At 31.2% G+C, this 18,024-nt stretch overlaps 1 protein-coding gene across 2 annotated transcripts in view; it reads left to right on the forward strand.

Moving 5' to 3' along the window:
- Nucleotides 1-1,706: 1,706 nt before the first annotated feature.
- The window catches only part of LOC132736837 (secernin-2-like), a 35,148-nt gene continuing 18,830 nt past the window's right edge, over nucleotides 1,707-18,024 (forward strand). The window contains exon 1 of one of the 2 annotated variants that reach the window (XM_060724057.1): nucleotides 1,707-1,953. The gene's annotated coding sequence lies outside the window, so the exon portion shown is untranslated. Of the gene's footprint in view, nucleotides 1,954-10,549; nucleotides 10,774-18,024 lie in introns of those variants that run through there. The other variant, XM_060724059.1, reaches the window with a different exon arrangement.

Raw genomic sequence — 18,024 nt, forward strand, 5'->3', positions numbered from 1 at the left:
AATGTATGTTATTCAAACGTGCGATAAAGTTAACGAATACAATCAGATTGCAAAGATTCTCGGCAAATAGTTTTTTATAACTGACCTCTTTACACCCAAAACAAATAATGTTATCTCGTACATGTATTAGTCTGACATAAATCAGTTATAAATTTGCATCCAAAATATATCAGTTTCTTACTTAATGCAAATAATCAACAAAGTTTGGCCAACCTGTGCTTCTTTCATATAACGTAACCAAATGTCACCACAACTCAAAGCAAGACATTCGGAAAAGGAAAATAATTAATGAGCTATTTGGAAGCAACTGGTAATTATATTTGCAATTTAATCTACAAAGTTGTGTACATATAGGTAATACGCAATTTAATTGTAACAGAATGTGAAATGATTGGATATCTGTTCAATAAGCTCAGCTATATCTGAAAGTTTGAAATACTTTCAGGATTTTGACAGTTGTTATGAGAGTTCTCGTTATTTTCTATTAAGTTATGATTTGTGAACCATTCATTTGGACATTTCCGCTAAACGTGAGTGCTGTAAGATAAACATATATACTTGTCATTATTTAACTCATGTCTAAAGATGCTTTGAGCTATTTGTTGGTGTTTTATTTTCAGAGAATCTCTTGTTGCATTAACAATGATGTTATCAAATTATATAATCTGTGATAATGGGAAGGGAACTGATCCTCATTGGTCACACTTGTTTGTCATGATATTGTAATGTCTAAAGTATGTTGACATTAACGGATATAGAATACGACAAAGAGACACACAAAACTTAATTGGGATTACATGGTCCCCTGTAACGAGCACATCTTTTTCCTATAAATGAGATCAGACACAAGGAATAAATCTGATTTAATGTGTGTTCAATTGCTGTGTTGGTGGTGGCTGATTCGCTGAATGGGATAGTATCATGAGATTCTTACGTTTGCCCTTGCATACATAATATAAATCTAATTCGGACTTTCCAATGCTTACACGATTACATATATTAACAAAATAATACAATAAACAATCCGGCTCGTTCAGCGTCGATCGATAGAACTTCAATAGCTAATGACTTATCACCCCTATGTCACGTAATCCGCAAAGAGCTTTAACCAACAACAGTCAACAAACCCCGAAATCACGACAATCATTAAGTGAAGATCGCCTTTTGAAAAACGAGGACGTTGTCATCAACGTACCTCTGATCATTTGCCATGGCACAATACTGGCGCAATAATGGCCAAATATTAACGAAAGTGTGATATAGTGGAAAATCCACTGTATTAATTTGTGTTACAGTGATAGCTCTATGTGACAAACATCCGATCCCCAAATATGGTAAAAAATGCTTCGATATTTCATCTATTTTAAGTGGTTGAAGAGCGAATATAAACAGAAACCTCGAATGAATATTAGCAAGCAAAAAAAAAAACCATAAAAGATTGTACGAGCACGTGCTCAAGTTACGAGTACAAAACTAGGCTTATAAATGTTTCAAAAACTCTTAAATAAGAATACTTTAATTTCTTATTTTAATTTTGCAAACATATTTATACCATCATCCATGATCACTTCAGTTATAAATACCAAGAGAATTAATGCTGAAACATTAAACAGACATTATTTACAATGAGTGAGGAACTAACTGAAATTCTTACAACAGCTTGTTGTGTGTTATAACCTGTTACCTGTTAAAACATTGTTTTAGTTATAGTATGCATTGCATCACTGAACAAGTGATTTTTGCCAATGACGGATTTTAACGAACGAACTGGTTTATTAGGCCGGTTTTAACCGGACAAGAATATAAGTTTGTGTATGTTAGACTTTTATTTGGTGTATCTTGAAGACGCTTATTATATATTTTAAGCAGGAAGAATTATAGTAGATCTAGTTGTATGAAAATGATTAATGCTGGAATCTAAATGTGCTACAAAACGTTCAGGAAACCTAAAAGGTATTTGCTTTATTTATGTCATGTTTGTCTACTTTATATATAGTATCAGATCATTTTTAGAAATTTTATTTATCATTATAACACATGACAACAATTGTCAATCATTACTTAAATAATTAGTTTATTTCATTTACAAGTCACAGTTAAAGTAGGAAATATTTTTCACTTTCAAGATGTTGGTAGGATCAAATCAATCATTTATAACTGTTGGAATGTTTCAAAGAGAACTTGCTTAGCAGAACAAATACTTCTAAATTCTTTTTAAGGGAAAAATAAACATATATAATTAAACATATATAATTTTTATTAGCCCCTTAAATATGGTAAAATGGGGTCTTATCGTCAGCTCAACTAATGAAAAAACACACACAAAAAAACCGTTCATAAGTTCAGAAACGTTTTCACGTTACCAGGGTGTATTCATCTTTTTAGAGTATAAACATGAAACACAGAATTGCAATAAACTGCAGAAGCGCAAATAATTTGTAAAAGCTATCGTTTTGTATGCCTCATTCCATAGATAGAATTAGTTAAATTTATTGGAAGTGTAGAGTAAGGTCATATTTCGAATTCTGAATAACGAGTAAGTTTGATATTGCAGTACACTTTGTTGTTTTTGATTCCTATGACACAGTTAATGATTAACTCATTTTTACCACGCATTAAGTATTGTTCTTAAGTAATGTTTGATCGGTAATTATTCAAATAAAGCATGTATAAAATAAAAACGATTCCAGTTAATAGCAGAGTGGTTAATTTGGATACTTATTCTAGACGGTAAATGTCAAACTGACGTCATTTACAACAAAATGCCAAATGATTTTCTTGTCAATAGTGAACCTTCAATGTGACACGTTTGTTGCATTCCATAAGCCCCCAATCAAAAGAATTGGTGTGCCCTAAACGAGAAAACAATAGACAGAACTAGATAATATGGAATTTTGAGAGGGGCTGTTGGGTTAGGAAACCTGGATATCACAAACAATACGTCAAAAGACAAATTAAATGAGTAGGCGACATATCCTAAAGGGTGATTTTACATTATTTCAAGTGAGACTCATGGAACTACCCGAGTTACTCATTGCAAATAGAAGAAACAAAAAATATCACATAACATATACACACACAATACAATGATGGCGTGCTGAATGATTTTCAATGATGTTATATCTGAATGTATGAGCGATAAATATTTGAATAATAAATTCGTAATGAAATATGAAAATATTTACTTTTTGTGTGTCCGTATACGATATCATATCGGCCATAGTGGGCCTTGCCTATTGCATTATGGTTATTTTGTTCTGGGGCACTTAACAGTTTAGGCTTTTGTAATTGGGGTTTTAATAATAATACACAATATGAAGTCTCTAATAAACATAATTTATCAGTCAAAGCTTTCTAATTCAGCCACTGCATTAACGGCATGTTTAGTTTGTAGAATATAATTTTAATAGAATTTGGCACACTGTCATTCCTATTAGTGTAAGCTTGATTAAAGGTAAAAATAAATATGCATTAACTTTTAAGCTAAACAAGAATTAATTATTTCCAGAAGATGTAAATGTTGCTCCATGATTTAACTTTAGATAACAGTGAATCTTAAAGACTACTTTGCTGTCTACGTCAATTGATTGTTTTGATAATTTTCATGTTATTACACCATGTCTTAATATAAATGCTTTGAATTTGATTAGAAACTGCTGCATATTAAAAATGCTGTTAGTTTGAAACTTTCTTTATTGTATTCTTTGACATTAGAATGAATGAATTTTATTATGTTATATATGCGTTTTGGCCTAGCAATTCATGTGTTATGATGTTCACAGTTTTGTTTTTTTTATTTTGTTTTGTTGTTGTTGTTGATGTTGTTTTATTAATTTTTTTTATTGGGGGGATGTGGTTAAGATATATCAGGCTAAAATCTTATATTTAAAAAATGATAAACAGTCTCTTTTAAGATGTAAAATCATCAACGGTAAAACAAGTGAGCCGCGTCATGACAAAAACAACATAATGGGTTTGCGACCAGCATGGATCAAGACCAGATTGTGCTGCCGCGCCGTCTGATCAGGATCCATGTTGTTCGCTTACAAACCCTATAACAAGTAGAGAAACTGATAGCGAATAGCATGGATCCTGATGAGACTGCGCAAATGCGCAGGCTGGTCTGGATCCATGCTGGTCGCAAACGCACTATGTTGGTGATGTCGTGACGCGGCTTAAATCTTCTTTCAATTTACGTAAAATCTGATGATATGATTGCGTTAAATGTAAGTTGTTTGAAAGTCTTACATTATTGACGGTGAATAATTTTGACTTGAATAAGATTTCACCTTTCATACAATAATAATATAATAGCAATTACTGTGATATTTGTTGACATTTGTAAGTTTAGTCTTATCTCACATTGTCCTGATGTCTTCTTGTTGTCTTTTAAATGAAAAAAAGAAAATGATTTTCGTTCATTATTATAGGATATATAACAAAGTGTTAATTTGAACAACTAGTATAACAGATAAAATTATTTTCTTTGACGCATATTGCGAATGTGTTTCACTTTAAATAAATTTTAAAATGTCATTTGAATTCTTCTTAAAGTTCAAAAATGATATTAAATTTTCCATTTTCCTTTACCGGTGATTTCCATTTAAATTAAAAAATTGTCATGTTGAAATTAAAATAAAATTGCGTTTCTGACTGGTTTTGTTTTAAAAAGTACTGTTTTAGAAAGAGGTGTCATATTAAAAACAATAATGCATTATTATTTCAAATTAATATTATTCGAAGATTATAATGTATTTTGCCACACTCTCACAAGAAAACGGCAACGCAACGGTGAAGGTTGCTTGTCATAGTGGGAAATAATCTATATAAAACAAAGTATACAAGCAAAATAGAATAGATCTTATAACCAATTTAACGATTTAACGGGTTATCCGGATGTCAATGCTGTAATATTAAGTATTAAATATAATACCATTCTATTTTATATGCATTTACACTAGTCTTGGAAATACAATTTGATTTTAAAGGTGTTAAATGTTTAATTTCAAATATGATTGTATACTTTTTAGCTACATAAACCGTTTGTTTCAACGATCGATCGATCGAATGATTAATTAATTAATTAATTGATTAATTGATTGATCGATTGATTGATTGATCGATCGATCGATTGATTTCATAAGTTGATTAAGTTATACTTTATGCTTTTTTGTTGTTCTTTTTTCGTTTTGGTAATTGCTAACAAATATTAGTGCAGGCAATTTACCATCTTTATTTACATTTCAATGTATATTGTCTAACCAAAAAAGAGTATGAATTTGTGACGTAAATTTAGGCTTATTAAATGAACTTTATTTATTAGACCACTTTACCTTCTTTTTGTATATTAGCATAAATATCTGTATTAAAGTTACTTTGATAATTACCATAAAAAGGATACAATTCAAACATAAAAATAACAATATACATGAATAATATGAAATATTAAAAGAGATAAAATGCTTTTACAAGTAACAGACATAAACAAAAACTGAATTTTACAAAGACTTAGAAATTATCCGATATTCTTAAAAGATGAAATTTTCATTTCTATTCCTGCTGAAGATTGAAAATTGTACTTTACATCATAGAACATCCATGACTGTTTGTAATCAAAATAATATATAACTGTCTGGATCTGCCTACATTAGTCTGAAGAAAGATTGTTTTACTGGATTAGTTTGTATTGATGTTGTTGTTTTTTTTGTTGCTTTTTTTTTTTTTTTGATGTTTGTTTAATTACAGTTAGTGGGTATTTTTCACCGAAAAAACTTCAGTTACAAGAATAATAACCGAAAAGAATGTGAAAAATTAACAAAGAGTAGTGCTATAACATGTACCAGATATAATCACGAGCTAGATTTTACAAAGAGTGAGGATTAACTGATATTCGGAGCACTTCTTATTGTGTTTTCATTTCAAAAGTTATTTCTTAGTTACACTTTAAACATAAAACATACCCAGGATTTATCAGGAACTGACTGGATCTATTTACAAAACTTGAAAGGAAGACGATTTAACTGAATAAGATATTCTGTGTGAAATAAACTTAGTAAACACAGGGTGCTTTTTTCAATGGATGCAAACTATTTGTTGTACAATAATTCAAATATGTAAATTACATGCATATGTCAGCACTGAAAGGGAATAAGTTTACAGAGGACCTTACACGTACCGTTCGATATTTACTTTTTATTGTTTTCTTCCCTTTATTCTTTAACCATAATGATTAATGTATTGTTTTGCATTGTTCAAAATTTATTTCATTTGTTTAGTTTTCTCATTATAATGCTATAAATATAATCCATAATTTTCTCTGTCTATCTCGTTCGTCCTTAAATAGATAATTCATTTGTTTTAAAAATCAGTAAATTTTTACTTCAAACACATTTTCCACTTGTCAAAAGAATTCATTTCAACAGATTCTTTTATGCGGGTATTTCAACAGATTCTTTCATGCGGGAATTCGATTTGATCGATAAAATTCCACAATATATATCAAACATTCTCGTACGTGTGTTTTCTAAATTGATTTAAATAAAACGTATTATTAGAAGTACAGACAGAAGCTAATCTTAAAACCATTTGAATATGTGTTTTAGAGATCAACAAATATACCAACATAATACTCAAATACTATACAATTATTGACTAGTGCGCCATTAAATATATAGAGGATATTGAATGAGTGTAAGTTCAATACTGAATTTATTGCAGGAGTTGAATAAAATTATATTATGCGAGCCTCTGGCGAGCATAATATTATTTTATTCAACGAGTGCAATAAATTCAGTAATGAACTTACACGAATTTAATATTCTATTTATCACATACCCTAAATAAAGTCCGTTTAAAGTGAAATAAGAGTCATTTTTCATTGACACGCCTATAGTATAACGCTAACATTTAGTCTTTACACTATGTTTGTATAACGCTAATGACGTCACGTCAAAATATATGCACGGCCGTGCAATACCATATTTACGGAGTCGCAAAATCGGCACGGGTGTGTGATAAGGTGTGATATTCACCGGCAGATTGCACATCGACCGAGGTGATAGCCGAGGTTAATATGATTTTCTGGTTGTGAATATCATTTCATATTCAATGGCTCACTAGTCAATAATTGTTGTATTATATAAATAGCCAAAGATTTTTAAAAATGTAAAGCTTTGTACACATGTTTTGCCTGTTTTCATTGAAGCGCGGGGAAAAAACGCACGGTAAACAAGATGACGTCAGGCGTTCAAGGGGTAAGCGAATGCTACGCAGACAAAACTAATTCAAGTTTATACACATTCTAACTATTATAGTAAAGTAATGATATTTTAATCGAGAAATATTAATTAAAGAACAAAACGCAACACTTATTGTTTTATTCCCATGTGTAATTAACATTGTATGATGTATGGTCTTTGAATATGAGTCTTAATCTAATAAGATTGGGAAATCCATTTTAGCCAGTGAATATGATACTTCACCCAGTGAATATGATTTTATAAATAGTTCTGTCAACTACTGTTTAGACCAATAAGATTGTAGCTATTTATAGATCATATAATAATTGGGAATAATCTCATATATATGTCGTCGCATATATTGGCTTGTTATATGATAAAAGATCAGTTCTGATGTGCATCACGTATTATTTCTGAATGACTTTTATCTTGAATTATTTCTTGTGTTTCTTTATTGCGACTAAACATAGAATTCTAAAAACTGAAGTATTAACTACCTTTTCTCTTATTAACTTTATCATTATGTGCCATATCGAAAAGGTGTCCTCTTTCTTTATATACGAAGTACAAATAGTGTGCAAAACTTTTCTTTGCTTTCGCTAAAACACATGGTTTGATTTATAATGATATTGCCAATGTTGACAATGGAACGTGGTCTATGATCAATCGATCAAACTTTTCTGTATTTGTAATTACATAATATTGCAGAAATTAAAGACTTGAACAGATATCGGGTCACAAACTTAACGGTATGATTATCTATATATTTTCGTATATCATATTGTTAGAAAAGCAAAGTAACGATTTCATATTTGTTGTTTTTCTCCTAGACTAAATAATTAGGTAAATATTCGTGACTTGATAATATAACCTTAGAATTCTCAGCCAAATGCAAAAGACTTGTTTTCTACACGAGAAAAGAACTTTGTAATTACTTTTTGTTGAAATGCCAATTGCATTAACGTTTTTGACAAATAGATTTTTTTGTTTAACACTGGTTGTTTCAGTTCTAAAATATTGAGATTGTTACAACTATGTCTAGTGGGCATGACAGAAGATACACAAACTAAAGCAAGTCGTATTCCGCCTTATCGATTGCGTAACATGCAATCATTGCAATCCTGGGACATATTATTTCCAGAACATATTAACTATTTAAGTGTTATTGCATACAATTTGTATGATTGCTTACCTCTAGATAAGTGTTAGTCGATTGGTCTGACGGTATGAGCGATTGTTTACACAAATACAATAATTGTATTTAATTCATATAATATAATTAAATGTCCGAGTACATGTAATAGTTTTGTAGTCCAAAATGCAATCGTTAATGGCATTGTCAGAACGGATTGTCTATTTTCTTTGCAATAAAGAAACACTATTCATTATATTGTTGTTTCGTTAAGCTGTATCACGTATTCAAACACCGCCATTTTGAAAAAAACATTATTTGCATATTCTTTTTAATTTAGTTCCGCCCATTGTTTTCTCGTTTACGGCACACACATTCTTATAACCTTTACTCTGGGACCATACGCCGCTTTTCATGATAATTTATGATACTACTGTGTCACATTGAAAGTTGCATGATAACCGCCGTATGAACACATCTGCAGATGTTCTAAATTCAAAATGTCACCATATTCGTGTTAAAATATTGAATTCTGGTTAAGCCGGTGCCAGGGGGCGTTGATGATAACTTGCACTATCCAGTACCTTCTTTGAACAGTCTCAATCAAACCGAGCCTGCAACATTTTCAATTGTGTCATGTTGGGCTTTCTTTACTCTACTTTAGCTTAGAATTAGGTATCGTGACAATATTCTATAACCTATATTATTTGTCAATAGTTACAATTGTGTTGCAGAATAAATATAAATTTATCTAAATACACTTCATATCATTAAGTGAAACACATATTTGATTATACAAAATAATAGGTTTTAACATGGCATTTAATGCAATTTTAACGTCGGAAGGAAAAAAGTAAATACGAATAAAAAAATACGTTATAATTACATAAGTCGGTTTTCATAGCAAAGAAGATAACTGAAAGGCCCATTATTCCTCAGAAGAAACTAATATATAATTTCCTTTTTAGAAAAATCAAATTGATTTGTATTACTTTTTATACATAATTTTAGACATTTTATTTGTTTATAACCTGAAGGAAAGAGTGCTGAAAATTTTGTCACAAAAGTAGCAAAATGCAAACAAAGAATTATTTTGGCTTTTATAAACAATACTACATCACTCTTTTTTATGTTGTATTGAAATGTTGGGAAATAAATCAAATTTTGTCCCATTTTATTAGCTTGTAAGGTAACACTTAAAATGGACACATGTGTTCATTTAAATTTGTCTTTCATATAACCTTCAGATAACTAATTTTTATAATATATGACTTCAATACATATTCACCTCTAAATAATAACATTAAAAAGAATTTCAGGAATTATTTCCTGTAGCGGTGAAGGTTACAGTCTTGTTTAGGAAATAACCATTAAAGTGATAGCATTAATTTAGAAATATATTGATTATGAATGTCAAGGTCAAAATGGAAAATTATATACAAAGTACTCAAAATTCATAATGACTGGGGAATACATATAAATACAACTCAAAAATTATTCACAGCAAAAAATTATTCTGTTCACAAGCACAACCTCCATCACTAGTATGTTATTTTTCTGTACGAAATTAAACAGTTTTATTTTACAACTAATTGTTAAACATTGAATGTTCACTGTTCTGGAAGGCATTTTATTTGAAAAAATCATCTAATCGTCGTTTTTGCTTATAAATGATGTTCGAATATTAAAAGAGATAAAATGCTTTTACAAGTGACAAACATAAACAAAAACTGGATTTTACAAAGACTTAGAAATTATCCGATATTCTTAAGAGATAATTCCTGTTGAAAATTGAAAACTGTGCTTTAGAACATAGAACACCCATGGCTGTTTGTAATCAGAATAATATATGACTGTCTGGATCTGCCTACATTAGTCTGAAGAAAGATTGTTTTACTGGATTAGTTTGTTTTGCTGTTGTTGTTTTTTTGTTGCTTTTTTGGGGTTTTTTTTGGTGTTTGTTTAATTACAGTTAGTGAGTATTTTTCACCGAAAAAACTTACTTCAGTTACAAGAATAATAACCGTAAAGAATGTGAAATATTAACAAAGAGTAGTGCTATAACATGTACCAGATATAATCATGAGCTAGAGTGAGGATTAACTGATATTCGGAGCACTTCTTATTATGTTTTCATTTCAATACCTGTAGAAAAGTTATTTCTTAGTTACACTTTTAAACATAAAACATACCCAGGATTTATCAGGAACTGACTGGATCTATTTACAAAACTTGAAAGGAAGAAGATTTAACCGAATTAGATATTCTGTGTGAAAAATACTTAGTAAACACAGGGTGCTTTTTTCAATGGATGTAAACTAGGTTTTGTACAATAGTTCAAATATGTAACTTACATGCATACGTCAGCACTGAAGGGAAATAAGTTTACAGAGGACCTTACACGTATCGTTTGATATTTACTTTTTATTGTTTTCTTCCCTTTATTCTTTAACCATAATGATTAATGTATTGTTTTGCATTGTACAAAATTTATTTCATTTGTTTAGTTTTCTCATTATAATGCTTTAAATAATTATAATCCATAATTTTCTCTGTCGTCCTTAAATAGATAATTAATTTGTTTTAAAAATCAGTAAATTTTTACTTCTTACACATTTTCCACTTGTCAAAAGAATTCATTTCAACAGATTCTTTCATGCGGGAATTTCAACAGATTCTTTCATGCGGGAATTCGATTTGATCGATAAAATTCCACAAATATATCAAACATTCTCGTACGTGTGTTTTCTAAATTGATTTAAATAAAACGTATTATTAGAAGTACAGACAGAAGCTAATCTTAAAACCATTTGAATATGTGTTTTAGAGATCAACAAATATACCAACATAATACTCAAATACTATACAATTATTGACTAGTGCGCCATTAAATATGGTGTGATATTCACCGGCAAATTGCACATCGACCGAGGTGATAGCCGAGGTTAATATGATTTTCTGCTGGTGAATATCATTTCATATTCAATGGCTCACTAGTCAATAATTGTTGTATTATATGAATAGCCAAAGATTTTTAAAAAGGTAAAGCTTTATTTTGCCTGTTTTCATTGAAGCGCGGGAAAAACGCACGGTAAACAAGGTGACGACTGGCGTTTAACGGCTACACGAACGCTACGCAGACAAAACTAATTCAATTTTATACACATTCTAACTATTATAGTAAAGTAATGATATTTCAATCGAGAAATATTAATTAAAGAACAAAACGCAACACTTATTGTTTTATTTGCATGTGTAATCAACATTGTGGGCTGTATGGTCATTGAATAGGAGTCTAAATCTATTTTTAGATTGGGAAAATCCATTTCAGCCAGTGAATATGATACTTCACCCAGTGAATATGATTGTATAAATAGTTCTGTCAACTACTGTTTAGACCAATAAGATTGTAGCTATTTATAGATCATATAATACTTGGGGAATAATCTCATATATATGTCGTCGCACATATTGGCTTGTTGAATCTATGATAAAAGATCAGTCTTGGTGTGCATCACGTATTATTTCTGAATGACTTTTGTCTTGAATTATTTCTTATGTTTCTTTATTGCGACTAAACATAGAATTCTAAAAACTGAAGTATTAACTATTTTTCTCTTATAAACTTTATCATTATGTGCCATATCGAAAAGGAGTCTTCTTTCTTGATACATGAAGTACAAATAGTGTGCAAAACTTGTCTTTACTTTCGTTTAAACACATGGTTTGACTTATAATAATATTGCCCATGTTGCCAATGGAACGTCTATGATCAATCGATCAAACTTTTCTGTATTTGTAATTACATAATATTGCAGAAATTAAAGACTTGAACAGATATCAGTCACAAACTTAAACGGTATGGTTATCTATATATTTTCGCATATCATATTGTTAAAAAACAAAGTAACGATTTCATATTTGTTGTTTTTCTCCTAGATTAAATAATTAGGAAAATATTCGTAACTTGATAATAATTTATAACCTTAGAATTCTCAGCCAAATGTAAAAGACATGTTTTCTACACGAGAAAAGAACTTTGTAATTACTTTTTGTTGAAATGCCAATTGCATTAACGTTTTTGACAAATAGATCTTTTGTTTAACACTGGTTGTTTCAGTAACTGTTCTAAAATACATGTATTGAGACTGCTATAACTATGTCTAGTGGGCTTGACAGAAGATATACAAACTAATGTCTTACTAGTATATCAAAGCAAGTCGTATTCCGTTTATCGATTGCGTAACATGTAATCATTGCAATCCTGGGACATATTATTTCCAGAACATATTAACTATTTAAGTGTTATTGCATACAATTTGTATGATTGCTTACCTCTAGATAAGTGTTAGTCGATTGGTCTGACGGTATGAGCGATTGTTTACATAAATACAATAAGTGTATTTAAAAAAAGAAAATATAATTAAATGTCCGAGTAATACTTTTGTAGACCAAATTGCGATCGTTAAGGGCATTGTCAAAACGGATTGTCTATTTTCTTTGCAATAAAGAAACACTATTCATTATATTGTTGTTTCGTTAAGCTTTATCACGTATTCCAACACCGCCAATTTGAATAAACCTTATTTACAAATTCTATTTTATTTAGTTCCGCCCATTGTTTTCTCGTTTAGCCACACACATTCTTTTACCTTTTACTTGGGGAACATATGCCGCTTTTCATGGAATGGCACTACAGTGTCACATTGAAGGTTCCATAATTACCGCCGTATGAACACATCTGTGGATGTTCTAAATTCAAATTGTCATCATATTCGTGTTCTGGTTAAGCCGGTGCTAGGGGGCGTGGATGATAACTTGCACTATCCAGTACCGTCTATGAACAGGCCCAATCAAACCGAGTCTGCTACATTTTCAATTGTGTCGTGTTGGGCTTTCTAAACTCTATATAAGCTTAGAATTAGGTACCGTGACAGTATTCTACAACCTATATTATTTGTCAATAGCTTCAATTTACAAATTTATCTCAATACACTTCATATCATTAAGTGAAATTACACAAAAGTATAGGATTAAACATTGTATTTAATGCAGTTTTAACGTCGGAAGGAAAAAAGTTAAAACGGAATTAAAATACGTTTTATTTACATAAGTCGGTTTTCATAGCAAAGAAGATATCTTAAAGGCCCGTTTTTCCTCAGAAACGAATATATATTTTCCTTTTTAGAAAAATCAAATTGATTTGTATTACTTTTTATACATAACTTTAGACATTTTTTTTGTTTATCACCTGAAGAAAGGAGTGCTGAAAATTTTGTCACAAAAGTAGCAAATGAAAAGAAAGTAGTATTTTGGCTTTTATACATCACTCTTTTTTATGTTGTATTGAAATTTTGGGAAATAAATCAAATTTTGTCCCGTTTTATTAGCTTGTAAGGTAACACTTTAAATGGACACATGTGTTCATTCAAATTTGTCTTTCATATAACCTCCAGATAACGAATGTTTATAATATATGTCTTCAATACATATTCACCTCTAAATAATAACATTAAAAAAGTATTTCAGGAATTATTTCCTGTAGCGGTGAAGGTTCACAGCACAACATCCATCACTAGTATGTTATTTTTCTGTACGAAATTAAACAGGTGAGCCGCGTCACGACAAAACCAACATAGTCCATCAGTACATAGTCTATTAGTTTCAATACTTGTAATAGAGTTGGCAAACGAACAGCATGGATCCTGATCAGACTGCGCGGATGCGCAGGCTGGTCTGGATCCATGTTGGTCGCAAATGAACTATATTGGTTTTGTCGTGACGCGGCTCAGTTATATTTTACAACTAATTGTGAAACAGTGAATGTTCACTATTCTGGAAGGCATTATATTTGAAATCCTATAATCGTCGTTTATTGCTTATAAATGATGTTCGGATTCCTATAAGTCGTGCGCACATCTTCCATACATTAGTCGACAATTAAGTATGTATTATAACATGATTCTATATATTTTCAATCTGCCAAATTAAAACAAAATGTATCGGTGTAAAAAATATAAATGTGTTCTTATTTTACATTAAAAACAATAATGCATGTCTCAAACTGAAGAATTTTAGTGCACTTAAGCAGTAAATATTCTCTATTTTGGAAATAATTGTATATTTAAAAACATGAAACATTCCATTGCAGCTGCTGCTGTTGTTGTTGTTGTTGTTGTTGTTGTAAGGTAATGTTCGAATTACGAAACAATGTGCGAACATAGTGCAAAATGAATAATATGTATTTATCTAATCAATTTGACAAAATATAGCACATAGTGAAGCAAGTTTTCGCCATATTCAATTTGAGTGTAACTTCCATTTTCTTTTCATCTATTGCATTTTGTATTTTCTTTTTACCATTCATGTGAATGTTCATGACGGTAATAAGATAAACCGTAAGGTCTGACAATACTTTAAAGTGTCATTAGTCAATCTATGGGGTATTTTGTGCTACTAATGCTACTGTAAGAGAAACGCCTGTTACATGTTCAAACGATGGTGTTATCCAATAACATAATCTGTGATAACGAACACGTTCCTGTTTCTCATTAATCAAACCTTTCATGCTCTTTGTTGGTACAAGCTGTCTTGGTAGACCTCCAATCATGATATACTTATAGTAGCTCTTCAACATGATCACATTATCAATAATAAATACGATAAAATAAACAACACACACAACAGTAAAATATAGTTTACAAAGACTTAGGAACTACCACATCCTAGTATTATGTTTTTATTTCTGTACATGTAAAAACGTTTGTTTAATAATCCTTTATAAACCCAAACGAGGTTATTTACAATCAAGAATTATCAAGGACTGGCTGGAACAATTTATAAAAGTTCTAAGAAAGCAGTTAAAACCGGTTAATCAGATTAGATATTTTGAGTGATATATAATGCACAGGATGTATTGCCCAAGCACCAAAAAGAACGCTGGCAAAGGAGGTAATACATGTTTTATATAAAAGGCACTGAAATAAATTTACACGAAATCGTAAAGATTTCATTTCTACATATTGTTCCTACTGTTTTTCTTTTTTCCTAAAATGATATATGCATTGCTTTTCAATAGATTTGTTTGATAGGAATGATGTTTGTATTTTTTAATATACATGTAAAGCAGACGATATCAAAGTCGTGATCTCTTCTGCATTGTTTTAGTATAAAATTATACTGCAAAGAACCTGTAATTTGTAGGATGTTTATAAAACATTAACAACATACAAATGTTTGCCCTGGGTGTTTAATATTCAATAGTTAAATAAGTGTGATGCTATAATAAAATAATGAATAGTTTTGTTTGGTGAGTGAGTGAGGGCACTATTTTGATACTGTTATACTATCAAGTTTTAAAAAAATGACTGATGTTCTAAAATTTACTGTAATAGAAATGCAGCTTTCCATAACGCCTGAATAAGCATTAATTCAATGTAAACTTTTATTGTAATTCGATTAACTAAGGTTAATCTGAATTGATTAGGATTAGCGGATTGCACTTGTCTTTTTTATTATTTCAAAAGCATGAGACTTTATATCTTTGAAACACAAAATATGTCTATTCAAATCACATTATGGGATGTTGTTCCAATCAAAAATAAACACTCCGGTCGATTATATAACTCCGGCATTATTTAACCGAATTATGGTAACTCAAGAGGGATACTGTTGTTATATTCCACTTTTCAATCAAAACAAGGAAATATGATATATGACATCACAATAACGAAGATCGGAGAAGAGTCATTCAGGATCAATAGTTAATTTACATCAAACATACACTGTATTTCGAATAAGAAGTCAATAGCCACATGTGCAATTACTTTCCAATCTGATGTTTTGAAAGAAAATGATCTTTGAAATATTTTCTTTTATCTTTGATCTCGTCCTCTACTTTATTCGCACTTCATTATTTTATGATGATATTTCTAGGAAAACACTCGTATGTAGAAGTTATATAGTGTACGCGTTTATAGGTTTTAAAATGCAATATTTTGGTTAAGCCATATCGAAACACCTTAAGGAAATATCTATTTTATATTCAACGACAATCATTGATAACGTGAAGATCTTTTGTCGTCATTTTCAAAATGTTTTAAGCGTTGTTTTCTCATGTAGGAAGTCAAATTGTATAAACAAATTTAGGAGAATGAAACATGAATAGAAATGCATAACCTTATTATACCCCTGCACAAAAAAGTTGTAAGGGGGTATACTGGAATCAGCTTGTCCGTCCGGCCGCCCGGCTGTCCGGCCGTCCGTCGGTTTTTTCTTGTCCGCCTAATAACTTAAGATTCCTTTGACCCACAGTCTTCATATTTGGCATGAAGGTTAGTCATGATAAGTAGATGACCCCTATCGATTTTGAGTCACCAGGTCAAAGGTCAAGGTCACATGGGGCCTTGACATCAAAAAGCTTGTCCGCCCAATAACTTAAGATTCCTTTGACCCACAGTCGTCATATTTGGCATGGATGTTAGTCATGATTAGTAGATGACCCCTATTGATTTTGAGGTCACCGGATCAAAGGTCAAGGTCACAGGGGCCTTGACTTCAAAAAGCTTGTCCTCCCAATAACTTAAGATTCCATTGACCCACAGTCTTCATATTTGGCATGAAGGTTAGTTATGATTAGTAGATGACCCCTATTGATTTTGAGATCACCAGGTCAAAGGTCAAGGTCACATGTGATTTGACATCAAAAAGCTTGTCCGCCCAATAACTTAAGATTCCTTTAACCCACAGTCTTCATATTTGGCATGGAGGTTAGTCATGAGAAGTAGATGACCCCTATTGATTTTGAGGTCATCGGATCAAAGGTCAAGGTCACAGGGGCCTTGACTTCAAAAAGCTTGTCCGCCAAATAACTTAAGATTCCTTTGACCCACAGTTTTCATATTTGGCATGGAGGTTAGTCATGATTAGTAGATGACCCCTATCGATTTTGAGGTCATCGGGTCAAAGGTCAAGGTCACAGGGGCCTTGACTTCAAAAAGCTTGTCCGCCCAATAACTTAAGGTTCCTTTAACCAACAGTCTTCATATTTGGCATGGAGGTTAGTCATGATTAGTAGATGATCCGTATTGATTTTGAGGTCACTGGGTCAAAGGTCAAGGTCACAGGGACCTTGACTTCAAAAAGCTTGCCCGCCCAATAACTTAAGGTTCCTTTGACCCACAGTCTTCATATTTAGCATGGAGGTTAGTCATGATTAGTAGATGATCCGTATTGATTTTGAGGTCACTGGGTCAAAGGTCAAGGTCACAGGGACCTTGTCAAAATAAAGCTTTTCCCCTCAATTGCTTCAGAATGCCTGTAAAGAGGGTATTGATTTTGACATTTTCACATTTGAAGCATGTAGAATACATAACTTAGCAATGCACTGGCTTAGTAACCTCAGATTTGGCAGGGAGGTTGTCCTTGAGTTCTAATTGGCCACTGTTGATTCTGACAAAATGGTATACGGGGGTATTCACGCCATGATAGTGGCAGTTCTAGTTTCTTGCTGTAAAGTGCTTTATCACTAACTAGTACGTGAAATGAAAATAAAACATGTATTTAATGTTTTAAGCATTTTAATAGATAATGAAACTAAATATTTGAGGCAAGGTGTATCGACATATATCATTATAACATAAATTAAAATATCTG

The sequence above is a fragment of the Ruditapes philippinarum genome, unplaced genomic scaffold, assembly GCF_026571515.1.
Source record: "Ruditapes philippinarum isolate M1 unplaced genomic scaffold, ASM2657151v2 ctg4856_1_1_1_1, whole genome shotgun sequence".
NCBI classification, from domain to species: domain Eukaryota; kingdom Metazoa; phylum Mollusca; class Bivalvia; order Venerida; family Veneridae; genus Ruditapes; species Ruditapes philippinarum.